Source organism: Falco peregrinus, chromosome 8, assembly GCF_023634155.1.
Source record: "Falco peregrinus isolate bFalPer1 chromosome 8, bFalPer1.pri, whole genome shotgun sequence".
Classification (NCBI taxonomy): Eukaryota; Metazoa; Chordata; class Aves; order Falconiformes; family Falconidae; genus Falco; species Falco peregrinus.
In genome coordinates this window covers 10,083,200-10,102,704 of record NC_073728.1, presented here as the reverse complement: position 1 = coordinate 10,102,704, position 19,505 = coordinate 10,083,200, and the positions used below count along the sequence as shown (strand labels likewise).

At 37.1% G+C, this 19,505-nt stretch overlaps 1 protein-coding gene across 1 annotated transcript in view; it reads left to right on the top strand.

Moving 5' to 3' along the window:
• The window catches only part of SPAG16 (sperm associated antigen 16), a 411,444-nt gene that overhangs the window by 232,188 nt on the left and 159,751 nt on the right, over window positions 1–19,505 (top strand). The window lies entirely within an intron of this gene.

Here is a 19,505-nt window from a genome sequence, read left to right as displayed (position 1 = left end):
TTTGTCTAGCTCCCTGAAATTTGTCCCATAATCAAAATTTTATTTAAAATTCTAAAAAATGTAATTGTTTATATCAGTCCTCAGTGATTACTAGTACCCTTTGGTACATTTGTTCAGGTGCAAATTTTAAAAGTAACTATCTATCATGATCATTGTTCATTATCCTGTACAACCACCAATACAGTATCTTGTTTGTAAGGTATTAATGTATCTTATTTCCAAATCTACACAAAAATAATCATTGACACCTTTTGCTTTTCTACAGCGAGACTGGGGAATTTAATTTCTTTAGTGACAGATGTGTAAGACAAATTAATTCCTAGTTTATTTAAAGAACTCATTCTTTTGTTCTTAAGCCTACATTAAGATGCTTAGTTTTTGTTACAACTTCTCTCCACTTGATAAGATGCATTTTAATTTTGGGAAATTTAGGGTTAGTATACCTTTCAAAGAAATTAAGCAAGGATGATTTTGTTTAATGCAAAGCCTCTAATCAACTATAGCCTTCTATGGAATGATACCATGCAATGCTGCTGCTGCACATTTTCAGTATTAACCATCTTGACAATGTGCAGTGCAAGATATGATTAACTTGATTTAAAACTGTTATTATAGTTTTGGTTGTGATTTTTTTGCTTTAGTCTCAATAAAGAAGTTACTTTATGTTACTTGAATTGCCAAATTGGTTAGTCAAGCTAGTTGCTCTGTACCATCAGAGCAATGTGAAAAGGCATAGAGTTTAGTGTAAGTTCTAGCATCTTTTACATTCCTACTCTGTTTCTTTTTCTTCCTATTCTTTTAGGCAATGGGCAGCTTTTAAATTAAATATTTACTATCAGATTTGTAGTCAGGACTCAATAAAATCTCCTTTAAAGAAACTCATAAAGATTGTCTAGCTTCAAAATGGAGCCACACTTGCACATTTGGAATCAGAATGAGGGCGTGTAACCAGTCCTTGTCAAAAATAACCCCTTTTCAGATGACACTTATCTGACTCACTTTTCAGTGGGATAGAAGCCACAAGCTCTTCTGGCCAGATACCACGTTTAATTGATTCCAGTAAAAGTGAAGCTGATCTATTTTCAGAAAAGACAAATGTTCTCCAGGAAATGAGAAGGCAGGTAGAAGAACTCAGAGGAAATGTGGAAGGACCATCTTTGGGTAGTTTGTAATGTCTGTCTTGACAGCACATCAGGAAATGTTTGCCATTTTGATAGAGGAGAATTTCCTTTGGAATCCTCTGAGGAGTACTGTAGAGACAACCTGCTATTAATCCCTCAAATCAAAATGAGGCCTATGCCCAAGTCTCTGAATTTGTAATTATGCTGGAGTTCCATAACACATTTTTCAGGACCAAGGAAGTCTAAAACCTAGTTGTTAGAATTCCCAGAGAGCCAATTGTAAAAATCAATTTGAAGATGTGAATTATCAGGGAAAAAATTATATCCAAAGCATAGCTGTTCAGTTAAGGGGAAAATATGGCTTAATCTTTATAACACTGAAAAAGATGAATCTTGAAGCACAAAACTTAATCAAGAAGTGTAGCTTGAACTCCATATTGTATACTCATTTACCTCGTTACAGAGTTAGTACAAGACAACAGGCATTAATAATGAAAAATGTTTAATATAGCCACATATTTGCAAGTCAAAAAAACCTTGAGGAGCCTTACCTAATGCCCAGGGAATGCCTAAACTGGGCAAGCAATACAATTATTTACATTTGGTGAAACTAAGCAAAGAGGTGAAGTGCTTTAGTCAAGGCCATATAGTGAGTTACTACTGAAGTAGCTGGCACCATTAAAAACATAACTTCCCATTCCTTGGTAACATTAAAAAAATGTCGAATTTTCAAACTTTCTTACTGGCTGAGAAGAAGCAAAATCAGAATTGGATTTTCAGGAGTAATATAGATTCATGAGAAATGTTTATATGATTATTATTTCTCTATCACTTAAATGTTGCAGTGATAAAGCAATGCTGGACTTGTTTGCAGTTGCATAGCAATGTTCAAAGCACACATATACTTAAAAAAATTAAAGCATATGTTGTTAGTGATATTACAAAGTCTGTCAGCCTTTACACTTTGTGACAAACTAACTACCTTTTGTGACACAGTAGAAGCTTGTCACCATGGAATTACCACGTTAAATGTGACAGGAACTGTGTCCATTCAGCTTCTGCTGAAATGTTTGTGTTGGTGGTTGTTGGCTACAGGTCTAGATGATGTTCTCTGTGGGTTTTACTGGAATTGTCCATGGTAGTTTATCTTGTACATAAGAAGCATATTTTAATTTCTTGGTAATTAAAATGACAATATTTTTTTAAATATCAAAAATATTTTTACTTTTTTTTTTCAAAAGTTTGAAAAGAGAAATTTAGAGCTTTGCTTTCTGGTTTCTGCTACGGGTCTTGAAAAGTTAACTTTATGGTTAAGAGAAGGGGTAAAAAATCAATTTACTACTTTATTTTTTTTAAAACTAGGCGTGCTGAATGAAGCTGCTTCCTAAGATGTCTGAGTTCTCATCTCTTCACATATTTCTGGTAGGCTTATCTGAACTCTGCAGTCAGTTACCTACATAAGATTTCCATCATCTTTTATGGAAAGATAGCAGGGAAAGTTGCACTTGATTTCCATAAAAGCATGTATCCTTTTCTTATATTAACAGTTTTCTTTCTTCCATTATTTCAGCATCCAATATATCTTGGAAAAACATAATACATGCAGTTGTTTTTTTAAGTTCCAGTTGCCCTCTGTCAGCCCAGGAATGCACAAATTTCCTAAATCATGTATAGCTAGCTGAGAGATTCCTGTTGGACAGCAGAATGCTTTATTTGTTTGAACTGCTAAAGTAATGTGATCTTCTCTAAGCTGGACACCTTTCTACTTGGTTTACCTTACTTGTCAAAATGTCTCCTAGATTCTCTGACATCTGGTTCAAGAGCAGGATGAATTATGAAGGTAATACTTGGGTTTCTTCCATCAAATCCTAACCAAATCAGCTGGCAGGTCCAGAAAACAGTCTACTTTGTGTATAGTATAGTAGGCTCAGGGTGGTTTTTTTTCCTCCCTTTGACAATGTGCAAGTTGATTTCTTTGTTTTACTTGCAAGTGTGTAAGTGTTGTAACCATGGCTTCTGCAAAATATTGTTCAGATCTTGACAGGGTGTTTCTGCTGTCCTACTTTCAGTATCCAAATGCAAGGAATCAGCACTGCAGACACTGAGCACATTTTAAGTTATAGCATAGTTTTTCACTACATATCCAGGCTCATTATCCTGTTTTCTTTCTCCTTCATGTTACATTCATTTGTTGCTGGCAACCTTTTCTTTACCTCACCTGTTTTCCTAGAAATATTGTCTTACAATATCTCAACCAAAACAGAAATTAATTGTACCAACAGAGGGTAACTCATACAACAGTGAAAGCTGTCAGATACTATTACAGAATTCAGTGAAGACAACAGTTCATTAAAATGATGTATTTCAGTCATCACAACCATATCCTGTTAGTACCAGTTAGTGCAAATATTACATGTGTAGTCTGTGATACATGTTAAAGTGGGGTACTGCTACCCAAAATCAGTGTGCTGTAAGACAAGTAATTGCAGATTGTTTCCCTGCTTGTATTGCCAGTGAATTAACAAGAACAGGAATACATCTTACTGTTTATAAGCAGCAGTGCTTTGATAGGCATATCCACCTGAACGTTGAACTGTTTTTTAGCTGCTGTCTTCTAGTTTGAAATTAGATGAGTTGGTCATTTGATTTCAAAATGAAAGTCTGCTCTAATGGATGCCACTACGAGAGCAGTGAGGCACTGAAACTGGTTGCGCAGAGCAGCTGTGGCTGCCCCATCCCTGGGAGTGCTCAGGGCCAGGCTGGATGGGGCTGTGAGCAGCCTGGGCTGGTGGAAGGTGGCCCTGCCCGTGGCAGGACAATAGGAACTTGGTCATCTTTAAGGTCTCTTCCAACCCAAACCATTCTATGATTCTGTGCCCTTACATATATGAATTCCTGTTTGAATTCTTGTCCTCTGGCTCCAGGCAGTCTTCAGAGATGTGCGTGTGTGATGCTTTTGGGATTTGTTTTCTTTTTGGTTTTTCTTCCTTCATTTTTTTTTAAGGGTTCAGACTTTACACAAAATCTTGTGTTACCAGATCATTTTCTCTCCCAAATGCTGAAACACTAGTTGTTTAACTGTATGTATCCTCTTAAAGCAAACTATATTCATATTTGATTAGCTTTAGCTGGAATATGAATACAAGTTAATCTTAATCCTTAAGCAATGACTTCTTATGTACAAAAAGGGTCTCCTGGGTCTTTTATTGAAGTTGGAAGACATTGAATTTTATTTGTATCTTCTTAAAATGTGAATTAATACCATTTTCAGCCCAACAGTGGTTTCTTTTCTCAGTGACAGTTTTCAAAAACTTGGAGCTAATTTCTCTCCTAAATCTTAAATTTCCCTAAATGGTAGGACCCCATACATACAATACAATGTCTTTGGTACCCTGTGTGGATTTTTTCTTTGAGCCAGATCTCAGAATCTTCAGAGCACACTTTGAAAGAGCTATAAACTTTATATCCACATGATACAGGTGGCCAAGTCTTTGAACTGTTTACATAGCTAGTCTGACACTTCTCATGAAAAAAATGTGGGGGTGGAGTGGGGGTGCCTTGATGAACATGAAGATCAGGGTGAAGAAAACAAAAATTTTGGCAATTTCCCTTCTGCACTTCCAATATTCAAAGTAGGTTTTCTGATGTCAACTGAGACACAACTTCATGCAAAAATCTCATTCTAGACTAGCCAATATCATTCCCAGCTAGGAATCAGTTCACCTTCTGAAGGACGATTTTTATGCATCTATTTATTGAACTCACAGCCTGCAAAGGCATGTGTATCTGTGGGAAACCTGTTAAATATGTATTGGAATTATCCAGCTGATCCAAAACCAATGAATTTCTTTGTATTTTAGTATCTCTTTCAGACCTATTTCTGGCACCAAAACAAAAATTCTAGATAATGAAGTGTTAATATTAAGACTACAGTAAAATGTCAACAAAATTTGTGAATTATTTGACACAGAGCAGATAGTCATGGACCATTTCTGTTGCATAAAGGGCATGCCAGTTAGCTGCACAATGTGAACATAGCTGAAGTTATACTTGTATCTCTCCTCTGAAGTTCTAAAAAAAAAAAGTAAAAATGCTATACATGATCTTCTGCAGTTACGTTCTGATGATTTAAAAGCCCTTTTCATAGATATTTTTTTTTTTCATATCAGAGTTTGCTTCATAGTAATACAGATCTGAGCTGTGTTTGGAGGGTAAAGATGAAAATAAGGGCTTGAGGATGCAGTATGCAACATGAAGTATGAAGTTAGCAGCTAGCACTGCCGGTTGATGAAAACCTAATAATAAGTGTGTCAACCTTTTAAGTAATCCTTATCAGGTTATCACACATGGCTTCACAATAATTTGGTTATGTATTCAGCACCTACAACAGTTGTATAAACTAAGCTTTACTATGTGCAACTGGAGATTTTAATAGTCACTTGCTGGAGATATGTTTACCAACAGGATAAGAAGGTGTCACAACTTCTAGAATTACAGTACCAGTATTAAAACCTTGCAAGTACTGAATCAAATATGGCAGCTGGAGTTTTGGGACCAGAATCTTAGATCCTGATGACTGAACTTCTCTTCAATACGCTTTTAGACATACTAATATCAGGAACTACTTTATGTGCCTGTGTGTGTAAAGTGAGAACAGGCTTTGTATTTGCAAATTAGGGAAGAAAATGAGGATAAGGTCATCTCACCTCAATAGGTAAATAGCCTACCTCCTCCTACTCAGACGTGTCTGTGGTGCTGAGCATTGATAACTTGTACACTGTTAGGAATGGATTATACTTCCCAAAATGTGCTTATTTTCTCTCAGACCCACGATTCTTTTCAAAAGAACTGAGAGGTACACTTCTCAAATTTATTTTAGTCAAATCTATTTATATTGGATGTTGTTTCCATTCATGCTTGAGTGTGAATGATTTGCTGATGAAATTTAAGTATTTAAAATTAATTACTAAATGAAGCAAAGGACTTTCTCCCCTTGAGAAGGGAGATATATTTTCAGATCTGTAAGAGGAGGAAACTAAAGCAGTACTTTTATATTTTGTGCATATGTTTGAAGTTATCCTTTTCCTCCAGCTGTTGACAGAGGGAAATACAGCCCTTTTTCAGCTCTTTTTGGGGAGAGAGGGCGTGGTGTATAATACAAAAATGGGCTTGTAAGTAGAAAGCAGCAAATCAGAGTGGTAGGAGGTATCCTTGGGAATTTAGCCCCTCACACTCTGTTTGAGTAGTTTTCCTGCTGAAAAAACAGAACCAGTCCCATAGTTTGCTACAATCATCTGAACCAAAATGCTAGCACCTGTAGCTTAAATCAGTAGGCTAGGCTTTTTATTCCTTACTCCAGCAGCTGCTTATTAGAGAACCTAGAATGATATTGTTTTTGTTGTGCCTCTGTGTCTAAGAGCACAGCAAATCCATTATTCATAATATCTTTCCAAGTTCACAAAGCCATTGAACAGTGCTGCATATCTCCTTAAAGCTGCCACCCACTCAAATCCATTTTATTTGGACAAATAAAGAAACTCTGCACTGAAGAAAACCAATTTGGAAACACACTGAAATTCATTTTCCTCACTTAAATATTAAAGTGCTTATATTTATTGCATTTCAGCCATGTTGTACTGTTTTCAAAAAGGATTTGTTCATTTAATAGGTCTAAAACAATTTCAGTAAATTTAAGATATGGGAGAAAATAAACTAACATAAGACAAGAGTACTGCTGCTTTTTATGCAGTGAATATGCACACTGTAGGTTAAACCTATCCATTAATATTCCATGTAACTACATACTAGTTTACAATGCCACAGTACTGGCCGAGGCTCTCATGGTTCTTTGCACTGTTGCAGCTTGACTGTTCTTGGGGTTTTGTTGTTGTTGGTTGTGGGTTTTTTAATAGTTTTTCATTTGAAAAATGAGAACAACTAAAGTTCCTGGTTTGTAATGCAGTAATAAATAAAGAGGGGCCTCTAACAGTCACTTGTCATTGCATTTTTGAATTTGAGACTGTAGGTTTTTCTTTATCTGACTGTTTTTGGTAAAGGCCTTTTCTTTCATATATAAGAAATCATTAAGACAGATTCTGGTAGAATTGTTCATGGTGTGTGTATAGTTCTGGTGCCTCATGCATTTGTATGTGATGTTCAGGGAACATAACTTGCAGAAGGCCCTTGATGTGTGCATTGATCAGTGTAAATTATTCATGTCGGTTACATGAGTCTTCCTGAATATGGGTTGGCATTAAGGTATGAAGATGTCAGTTTAATCTTATTAAAAAAAAATTAAGAAGCTGGTGAAATTAAATTATAAAGTGCTGGTACTGCTTTCTCCACCCTATATGGCATTTCATCACTATAAATTGAAGCAGCAAATGGATTCTGAGGTATAATTAATGGTGGAGGTTTTATTTGTTTGGGTGTTTGGGTTGGTGGTTTGTTGTTTTTTTTTTGAGGGGGGAGTGTTTGGTGTTTTTTTTTAGAGGGCTGATAGCTGAATTAAGTCAGTTTTATAAAAAACGTGTGGGTATAGTTGAGTCCTCTAGATTTATTTTGCTGATCTCCTATATAGTTCTTGTTTCAGTTTTTTCCCTTTTGTCAGTAGATTTACAACAGTTTGGGTTTTTTGGAAGGAAGGCAAGAATTTTGTTTTAGAAACAGTGAAAAGTTAGGTCATCCTACGTGCAGTCTAATGTCAACTCTTGACAAACAGAAGCCCTGAGAGAGTCACTTCTTGTTCTTCAGTGAAACAGGTCTTCTCCTTGTCAGCTTCTGCCAAAGTAAAGCCATGTAATCAAGTTCACACCTAAACAGATGTTAGAGGGTGGGCTCCCTTCATTTCATAAGTATGAAGAGCTGGATCTTTAAAAGTGCTTGAAAAGCTGATAAAAAATCTGTTGAAGCAGGCACATTGTTTCTTTTGAAAATCCCACTAAGGAGCTAATTGATTATTTAGGCACCCAAAATCTATAGAAATCTGAGACTCTACATTGTCAGGGAAGCTTGGAAATCTCATTCTAAATGTACAAAGTTACAGAGAATATGGTATGATAGATCTCTATAGCATGAGCTCAGCGTAGGCTTTGGCAAGGTATTTTAGGCTTTAGTGTTACAGTAGCATTTTTTTTTAAATCCGCTGTTATATAGCATTACAGACTTAAAATCCTGTTAAAAGCTGTTATCTTTTACATTTGTTGGTGATTTTTTGGAAGAAATAGATCAGATCACCCTCACAGTGAGATATCAGGAATCAACAGAAAATGTGCATTGCGATATAACATAGTAAGTTTATCTGGTCTTCCGGTGTAAATATATTTCAAAATTTATTTTTCATTGTCACGTTTCTCATTTTCTGTGTTATGTGTGACCAGTCAGCAGCTGTGCATATAATGCCATATTCTTTATCTATTAACCTAATCAAGTAGAAGAGTGAAATAAATGATGAAAAGGAAGAGAATTAAAGTAATGGCAAAGGAATTCTTCAGGGTGCTTGAAATGCACCGTAAAGGAGATCTGAATATTGAGTTTAGATGGCTCACCTTTTCCTCAATATTTAATTTGATCAGCAGAAACCTAAAACTGTACAATAACCTGTTTGGATAGAACAGTTCTAACGTAAGTGTTAATATACACACACACAAAATTAAATCACTTGTCAGTTATCCATCAAAATCCATGTATACTGTTATCTTTCAAAATCAAGAGCAGTAAGTTCTTGGATTAATTAAGAGACATCTGGATTTAATTGTTCAGGGTTAGCCAGAAAAGGCAGAAGTTTTACCTGTACATTTTTTTGTGATTATTAAAAAAAAAAAAAAAAGCAAAAAAGCAAGCCAACAATAATAAAAACATGGCAGCTTCCATATTGACTAAGAAAACAGGACACCAGTTCAGTGCTGATGTCAGCTGATATGATAATTGAGGATAACCCACTGTCACCAGGGAGCAAGACTTTGCTTATTCGGCTGCAGAACTGCTGAGCAGAAAACATGCTCATACTAGTTCTGCAGTGTTTATTGTCAGCTTAAACGGTTTAGATCTGTTTTATTATTACTGAGATTGTGCTTATCTGATTATCTAGTACCCATATGCCTTGAGGGAGTAAGAGATAATTGTTTAATAAAATAAGGCTATGGTTTTCAATAAGTGATTTCTGGTGCTCCTGTTTTTAACCGTCCAACAAAAAAAATCCCTTAAGGAAGCTTGATTTGCAGGAAGTGCTGAGCAAGGATTAGAGTCCAAAAATAATATAAGCATCACCATGTACCTTTCTGAACCGGAGTGCACCTTGCTTCTCGATTGATGTCAGTAATCCTGGGATAGATGGTTATGCTTTCTGTATATTGCAAGGGAGATCCAGGCATCTCAGAGGAAGAGAAGATTGTGTCCTAGTTCCTGTCCTAAGGACTGAAATGACATTTTATTCAATAACTATGAAATACAAGAGCTGACCTTGGAGGGGGACCACTTCAGATCTTGTCACTCTGAGTGCTGTGACCATTGGTCTGCAGAATTTTTTTTCTTCAGCTGACTGAATTTACTTTCTGCACATAGTCAGACTCGATGGAGAAGTTAGAAAGTTATAGCTGTGAACAGATGGTTTAATATATGGGTGTTGGCTTTCCTGAGGGAGAGGGAAGAACTAAACCTAGATTTGGAAATTTGATCGAGGAATCTAGGATGCATGTTCCTGTATCATGTTAGAAGTGGGTACCAATGAATTTTACAGGGATCCAAATCCCATAGGTATATGTTGCAGATGTTCTTGGAATGCCTACGTTGAGTTCCTTAGAGTTGTGTTAACAATTCATTGTTTCTGACTGAGTTCAGGGGTGAGATAGATTACAAATTGCTAAGGCTGTCAGGATGAGAATACTTTGGACCATTCCCAGACATCAGTCTGTTACTGATATTTATAAGCAAGACCAAGGTGCTGTATATGACCAAGATGGTTCTTGAAAAGAATGCTTAAGATCAGATTTTAGACATAAATGCCTAAACCTTGCTCCAGTCTCCTCACTTTCAAAGACATTTTTATTGACATGATTCTAACCTTGGGAAAATATGGCCCTTTTCAAACGAAAAATAATCCAAAGTTGAAGCATATAGAAATGCATCTCACTTCTGAAAATTTTGGATTGTAAGTAACATGTTTCTGTTCAAACTGAAGTAGCTGAAGTAAATTGTCAAAATTGATTTGGAGCCCAATTTCAATGGAAAATGAGCTTTTGCAACAGCTGTTGCCATGAACTGAAAAGTGCCCGCTGCTGCCAACGATTGGGCGTTGACTAGTGAGATTTTAAAGATACCTTGACAAGGCACAGAGTTCAACTGAGCCTACATAGTAAAAGGTAATGAAGAATATATTATAATCTGGCATGAAAATGTATGCGCTATATAGCAAAACTTTTAATCTCGGCAGTTGTCTTCTTGGAACCAACTGAAATGTTATAAAAGTATTCCTCACCCTCCTGAAGACAGACCTGGCAACCGCAACCCTTTTTCTACTGTTAGGGTGGATGTGGTGTGCCACTGAAGTGTTCAGGCTTCTCTGGCTTCCCTTGCTACCGTGACTCAGTCCAGAACAGCTACACATGAAAAAATGGTTGTTTCAATTCATGATGATTGCTTGTTGGTGTCTCAGAGATAGCTACAGAGGTACTAACTTCTGTGGCTATTTTTAGGCTATGTTTGGCAAAGTGATTTGGCTTTTGGTTCTGGTTCAACTGAATGTTTAAGAAAATACTTACATTTAAAGATGTGCTTAGTTCCAGATCACATCTGTAAAGGATTCTACAGCATCACTATATTGCTTTAGAAATCAGTCTGACCTTGTAACTGCGCGTATTGTTCTTCTGATACAATGATAAACTTACTTTGGGTGTGCATTGTGATTACATAGATTTAATTATATTGATATAAAATCGTTGCATTAGTGGGGAAAGTTAGAACAAAAAGACTGTAACCCATTCTTAAGTAGAGAGCTTATGCCTTATTGTTTTATCTTTCCTTTAAAAAAAAAAGCTTTACACCAAAACCCCTTTATCTTGAAGCAGAAAATAATACAAAAAAATAATACATCTTACACAACACTTCACTTGTTCAAAGAAGTGTAAGAATTTAAGAGGCTAAATCTGCAGTATAATAACAAGCAGATTCATCATTCATGTTTCCAGCAATAAAAAGTGGTATTATTGGCATATACTGTTAGTTTTTCATACCTTCTAGTGAAGGTCAAAGTAGAATATTATTAATTCAGTAATTTGCGCTTTTCATTCATAAAAGAATCATATAAAGCATTATTATCAATGTTTATCAAAATAGATCCTGGGTTTGAGTCGTATTCAAATCACTCAAAGAATATAGTGTAATTGCTTCTATTTCGTTTGTGTGTACTTTTGCTAGTTTAACCAAACATGGTACATGTGAAAGTCTTTTGTTCTGAAAAATCCAACGAACGTCTGTATGTGCTCTGTGCAGAAACATGCTCAATAATCAATGGTAGAAAATAAGGGTTCTTATTATTTCTGAGGCTAGCATCAGGCAGTCAAGTCTGTGTTCAACACCATAGCAACCAGTGTGTTTTAAAACTTTGCCTTTGTGCTTTTTTGTCTGAGAGCATTTTTTCCTCAGTGATATGTCTTAGTAAGCGGATTGGTATCTTGCTAGTAGTGGAAGTTTCCACACATGCAATAAATACACAGCTTCTGCTAAAATACGTATAGTAGAGTTCTTCCAGAAAAATAAATATGGTGTTATAATTGGCTGCTTTTCCAGTAATACATATTCCGTTACATAAATTACTGGGAATTGAGACAAATAAGCATTTTATTCCCAAAGGTAAGGCATGAAGTTTTGCAGCCTTTCTCCTGCATTTATAGAACACTATTTCAAGGACTTTGATTATTTGGCTGCTACCTAATTTCACTGTAAAATAGAAATCTGACTGGAGCAATGCTTTCTGCTGGTTAATTATAAATTTATTAGGGGAGTTTTGTCCAAATGTCCCTCACTATTAGACCTTGATGAATTTGAACTTCAAGCTATTAGACTTCGTTTAATGTAATGCACTGACCTCTTTTTCTGTTCCGCATGTGCTTTTCTGTATTTTTTGTGTCTCAGGTATGTTCTGTTTTCCCTTTCTGGGTATTGTTTGCCAGAGAGGCTCTTTCAAGTTATAGAAATAGGACAAAGTGATTTTTAGAACAGCAAAATATGTAAGGAGGCAATGTCCCTGGAGATGAAATAAATTTCCAACACAACAGAACAAAATAGCTTTCCTGTCCTGTTTGGGTGTTGCTGTTGGCTGAGTAGCTTGTTAGCAGCACACAAATGCGTAAATCGTAGTAAGACTGAGTAGCACTGGTGAAGGTGGTGCCACGGAGTATTTTTGAGTTGGAGAAAAGATTTACGGGCAAGTTTATGGGCATACTATGATGGACCTGCTTTTGGCCACATTCCTGCTGTAGGTAGATTTTAACTCTTACGTGGTGCTTGCAAGACTGCACCCCAAAATATGTGGGACTAGACTGGGCTGGGGAGCACTCTGCGCTCAGACCTCATAAAGTGGGATCCAAAGTTAAGGGCCGGTCATGCTCAGGCATTGCCTTTCAGTTTTCTCTTAGAGTTTTGCTAAAAGGGAGGGCTTGCAGTATGTGTTAGACAAATTTGGTCCAGACTGGGGTCTGACCTGAAGATGCAGTTGCATCCTGTGTGAGCACAAAAGCCTGTCCTATGTGTGCAAGGTATTCTTTACACAAGCAGGGCCAGAAGAGGATTTTGACTACAGTTCCCACTTGCAGCAGGGTGGTATTTGTTCACCTAATAAATCACTCAGTTTTTATTACTGATTTCAGCAGGAACTGAAGCAGCGCTGGTCGTGGTTTTGTTGAGTCTTTATAAATCGGTGTTAAAGGAAAGCTGCCATGCTTAGTTCAGCTTCTGAAAAGTAAGGGGAGAAGAACCTTGCTAAATTTCAGCGAAGTCTGTGGTCTGAAAAATAAACTGCTGAAGCCTTTCAAAACTTACCAAGCAAGACAAAAATGTAACTATTAAAGTTGACTGATGTCCTTTTAATTAAAAGAAGCAATTTGATCCATTTCAGAACCTCCGTTTTGAAGTACGACTCCTGAGTTCTCATGTTTCTCAAGGAGGTCTAAGAAAAGGATGTAACAGTATTTTATTGCAGACTCGTAAACTTGCTGAGTGAGTTATGTTTGTTTATATACCTATAAAATATTAATAAAATATTTATATCATGTTTGGGGTTCTTTCTTCTTTGGCTAAGCCTTCCTAGTTGCTAAGCCTTTGTTTCGGTTTTGGCAGAAGGAGGAGGAAAAAGGACAGAGGAAGGGGAAGAATTGCACCCTTGAACTTACCTGTTAAGTCCATACCACTTCAGATATCAGTTCCCTTTTACACACTCAGTTTACTGTGCACTAGACCAAAAATGTGAGCTGTCAAGCTCCTGTGGTGATAAACCTGGATCTAATCCTGCTCCTGCTGACATCAGTGGCAAACCTTGTGTTGCTTTCAGTGGGAGCAGGACTTACACACCATGCTTGTGTGATTCAGCCAGCCTTACCTGGCCAAGCTCAAAGCAGCTTCTGATGCGAGTCATGACAGGAAGGTCTAATCCTGCTTCTGCTCACTGTGAATTTAAAAGATGTAACAATTAAAATTATCTGAAACCAAGAATATAAAGTGATTTCACGTGATTTAATAACTCAGGAATAACTCTGCAAACTGACCCTTGCTAGAGAAACCCTGACTTAGAGCTGCTTTTAAATTGGGAAATTGCTCTTTGTTTTGCAGAGCACCCAGACTGTAAAGATTAAAATGTCCTGTGAGTGCTGAGTATGAAAATACATTACACACAGAAAGATTTAACTTGTATTTTCTTTCTAAATGTTTATAAATACTGGAGAATAAATGTTTACAGTTTCACAAAAATAGTAGTAGCATATACTTTGGCACTGTATTTTCAGTGTCAAATACTAGTTTGAAAGAGGCCACAAATTAATGTTCACAATTTGAAGAGAGCTTCATTTTGTTGAAGATAAGTAATAATTGAACAAAGTGGCTCATATTGACAGCATCATACTGGCATCTATCTTTTCAGAGACAAATGCACTTTATAGAGGAAGTGTCCTCACATGTCAATGTCGTATAAAATGTGTTGCATTTAGTGAAATAATGGGGGGGGGAATCATTGTCATAAATGATGGTAGGCACTCTGTACTGAAATACTGGTAGTTTTACATTCTTGACATGAATAATTGGATGTGTCATATGTGAAGCTACCTAGAAATAAAATAGAGGTCATAAAATGTAAAGACATGATAGGATGCATTTATAACAGCATAAACCAAAGTGGCATTTTAATGTCTTAAGCCAGCCCATTTGCTATACTTGCCCATTGATCTTGGCTGGAAAAGTTCTATGCCTAATTTAAACACATTTTGGAGATAAAGCCATATAATGGGAAAGTGATAGGATTTGGTTTTGTTAAAAGGATTCTCCTTTTAACTGTTACAGTTACATCACTGTAACAAAATTGAAGGCTGGTTGTTGCATGACCTTACAAAGCTTCCTCAGAAATGTGTCCACTTTCATAACAGGTGACTTTCTGGTGTAATTTACCCTGACATTTTACCAGCTGGTGATTGCAGGTCACACAGAAGAATGTTATTTAATAGACATGAGAAAGGGTTTAGTTTAGTGTTTGTTCCATGGAATGACTTGAGAGAGGAGTTGCTGGGAAAGATAGCACAGTTTGAGAGTCTTTGTGCATGTAATGTATTTTTGGGGAAAGCATATAAAAATGGTTGGTAGAGGCACTGACTCAAAAGTACATGCTTAAAATCTCATTGATTTCAATTGGCTCTATAGGTGCTTTTAATTAACATGCTTGAAATGAGTTTTAATAAGGCACAGCAATAAAATAAGTAACTATGACTACCTACCTGATCATTCAAATGGTGTCACACCCCACATCCACCAGTTTTCCCAACAGGAGCTGCACATAGAAACCACAAGCTTAAAAAAAACAAAACAAAACAAAAAACAAAAAACAAACAACAAGCCAAGAAAGGAGGCAGAGCTTGCCCTGTTTTCATGGGGTTGGTAGTACACGTTTGATGTCTTTTTAAAAATACTTTTAAATAGCAAAAGAATTGGCAACATGCAATCTCACTTGCCGCTCTGGTTTGCTGTGTGTCTTTGAAAATGAGTACTAAGCTGGTTGGAGCACTGCAGGTTGTCCAGTGCTTTGTGCCCTGTATAGCCTTTAGCAATAAACATGTACCAGGCAATTGTAAAATGCTCCCATCAGGGTGTGCTGGCTTGTTGTCCTTACTGAGTTTTAACTTTGTGCAGATAGGAAAGTATACAGGGTAAGAGAAACATAGCCACTATCTGTATTTTCTTTTCAGTTATTCTACAGTTGATGAAATATTTAACTAGTGCATTATTTGACTGCTATTGTACATTAGTATATTGATGGCAGCCTGTTAATATTCAGCAAAGTCTTATGTGAGTGGAAATGTTTCGTATCTTCTGTTTTCAATGCTGTTTTACTGAAAGCACTTTTGAATTTGAATGAACCATTCTGGAATGTGATTCTCAAGAGAAGTCTCTCGAAGTGCAGCAAGTAAAATTTTCCCACCGCAGTTGAGCTAGTGATATCAGTAATGGTATGACTAATTTAAATGCCAGCATTCATGCTATAGGTGTGCTTCTTTATAGCCGTAACAATCTATCTATGTTTCTTTGAACCTGTTAAGAAAAATCAAAACCTGGTGAGGTAGAATAAAGGCTGATTTACTGCTGGACATCATTACCTTACCTGAATTTAAGGGAAGGAAAACTGACTTTGTAGAGAAAAAGAGAACACTGAGGATAACTAGTCATGAGTCAAGAAAATTCATTAACTGATATTTTATGTTGAAAAAGTAGTAATAACACAGGTGAGGGATGAAGGTTGGAGTCAGTGTCTGAGATGAGGTTGAGAATGCAATCTGCAAAATACTGAACTACTGAGCAGTATTTCTACCGTTTAGTCAGGACCTCTTTTTCTGCCTCTGGATGTAAGTAACAAGAGTACTGCAAATGCCTAACCTACTATTCATGGGTGACTCCCTCTGTCTTCTGAACTAAAATGTTCAGAGATGGTGAAGCTTATATCCATGAGGCTATGTGTTTATAATGAGAAAAAAAAAAAAATTAGATTATGAACACTGCTACAGATTTATTTTCGTGTAGATGAACTTGAACCATTGGATAGAAATATGAGCTCCCTTAAAAAAAAAACCCAGGGAGATGCTCTACCCTTCATATCAACTTCTGTTTTGTGGAAAAAGGACATCTAAATAAAATGTTCCCCTTTCCAACCAAAAGATAGCTTGTATACAAGACAGTCTTGCTGAAATTATATCTCAACTGGAAGGGAAGATGAGTTTATTTTATGTAGCAGTTCGAAGTTCTTAGAAATATCAGTCAGTCAGTCAGTTACCAGAGTGGTAAATTAAATCTTGAGAGCCAGAGTCCGCTCATCAATACACAATGATATGGAAGTGGCAAGGAGAGAAACAGACAACTGCATCAGGTCTGGGTGTTTATGTTCTTGATGGAAAAGTGCAAATCATTTCTTTCCCTTTTGCTGTTGTCATGGTCCATCACTTTAGTCCATTTTCACCTTGCTAAGGGATTCTGAATGGGCCTTCCTGCTTTGGCACCTAATTAATCTCTCACAAGCCTGTTCTTCCAGCCTGTCTGCCTGGGATGGTCCATATATTATGTCAGTGACTCACAAAATAAAAATATTCTTTTTCCCTTTCCTTTCCTTTCGTTTCCTGTGCTCTTTCATCCCAAGCCCCTCAAGCAGTTGAAGAGGTTATTCTCCCCCTGCCTTTGAAAGGGACATACATGCTGTTATTACAGGAAAATATCCCCTGTTCTTTTAGTGGAACACTGTCACACTGTGGTGTGTAAAGTTGTCTATGTTTTCAAAACTAGTAAGTGCCCACAAAAATACACAGCAGGATTCTGCTTGTCAAGAAACTCAAAGTCCTTACAGTGTAAACAGGCAAGCAGGAATTTGTTGGTCACTTTTGAAAAATGGCATGCCTATACACAAATAAAAGTATATGATCTGAGATGAAAAGGGCATATTCTGTGGTGTAAAACATTACCATGAGACTGTGAAACAAAAAACACGTTATGTTATTGAAGTTATTTTATTGTCATGTATCAAGTGATCGTGAATATCAGATATCTTGTGCACCAAGCTCTAACAGCCACAATACTGTATGACTAGTTTAAAATGAGCCCTTGTGATACAATAACACATGTAGTCTATGTAACAGATAATACTGAAGAGCATAATGTACTATCTATAGTAGAAAAACATAGATTCTGTAAAATGATACCAGTGGAATGAAATATTCCTTCGAATTATATTTCCTGAATAGTATTTCTACTCAGAAACATCTTAGCTCCTTTCTACTACTCCTTCTGTGGGGACAGGCTTGGCGTTCAACTCAGTGCTGTATATGCATTTCAGTCTGAGAAACAGAAAGGCATTAAAATAGGTTGGGCAAGTCACTTTGTTAGATCAGTGATCATGGGCAGTGTCCGTCAAAACCTTTTAGATCTACCGGTCTGTAACTGATCTGCAGATACTGATCTGTGCTGTTGATACAAAACCTGCAAGAGCTTTGAGTCTTCTGGTGTCATACATGCAGGAAGAAAAGAAAAAAAAAAAATCACATCTTTAATTCCATCTGCTGACAGCTTCCTTAATAAATATTGTAAGAAATTTCTCTGTTAAGAACCACCCAGTAATCTAATTTGCAAGCCCCAATGATATATTCAGCAACCAGCTCAGGGGAGGTGTGTTTCTACTGTCAGAATCACATGAGCAGGGAATAAAATTCTGAGCTCTCACTGAAAGCTGTAATAATTTATGATGAGTTGTTGGCTTTTATTTTTTCATGCTATTTTTGACTCAGCTGAACAAAGAGGATAGAACAGTTACTGACTTTACGCTGATTAGGTTTTTCCGTAGTATGCTCACCTACCTGTATGTAACAATATAAACACTGCAAATTCATGAAGTTTCATGTATATCTAGAGAAATCATAGAGTGAAACCTATATCAGCATGGGCGACTTGTAAACAGCCATAATGGGTGGTGAATGCTGGTTCATTTCAGCTGTCTCCCCTCTTGATGTGCTTGTGTAGGAGTTAAGCCTTTGCCATTCTGCTCAGTTTGAATAATCCCAAAACCAAACATTATTACCTTGTGTGTTGTCCTGGTGAGGCATCCTTGGGCTCTTCCTTCTCTTCTCCTGGACTCCAGTTTAAGGAATATTCTACTGTAGTTGCACATAGAAAACAAAACAGAAGCAAAAAAGCTTTTACAAGATCATAGCTACATAGCCAACTTCAGGCTGTTTTGTGAGACAACTGATTCTCTACAGCAGTGGTTGTGTCTCTGTTTCTTACAATTGGAACAGCTTCCTGACTTGTGTTCCGTCTTATCAGGTTCATACCCTGAACTGAGAAGCATCAATAGTGTTGTCTCAGAAAATAACTCATTAAAAGATAAGAAAACAAAATGAAAAGATAAGAAAGCAAAACAGAAACCCTTAGGGTATTGCTTCATAGCTGGTTAGCTATGAGAAGGTGGGATAGCTGGAAGTCTTCAGCCTTGAAAGAACTTCCAGAACCGTGTCACAGAGTAATTCCATCTGAGCTGTGGTCAGTTCATGGTAAAAACCTCAATGGTTAGGATTCCCCTCTGTTCCCTTGTAGAGGACTGAAGGCAGTGGGCTGATTAGCATTGATAACGTGCAGCTGTGGCCTTGCCTCAGCGGCAGTGGGTTGATTGACATGGATGATGTGCAGCTGTAGCTCGTTCCCACAAAGTGGTTAAATAGCCCTGAGGATGGTGGGAGAGGGGTTTGGATGGAGAAGGAAGAGCCTGGGTGTAGTGGAGATAGGGAGCAGTGTGATCTGGCCTCTGTAGGATGGAAAAATGGCATGAACAGTAGAATCTGACTGACTGCAAAAGTCTTGTGGAGCTTGCTAATTTGCGTGTGCTGTAACATTTCCTCACATCTGCTTTAAGAACTTACAGCTTATAATGGCTACTGTCGGGGCTTATCCATAGTAAGAGGCCCGTTCTTCAGTGAAAAGGCCTCTTGGGTGTCCGCAGTGACAAGACTTTGCCCTCAGTGAAGAACTTACAGGCAGCACTTAGTTTCTATAAAGCTTTCTGCAGACCCTGAGAAGAAAGTCAGGCTTCTAGCACTCTGGCTTTCTTCAAGGTACATGTTGGCATTGTGCTATAGATTTCTTAGAACCTTTGTTAAG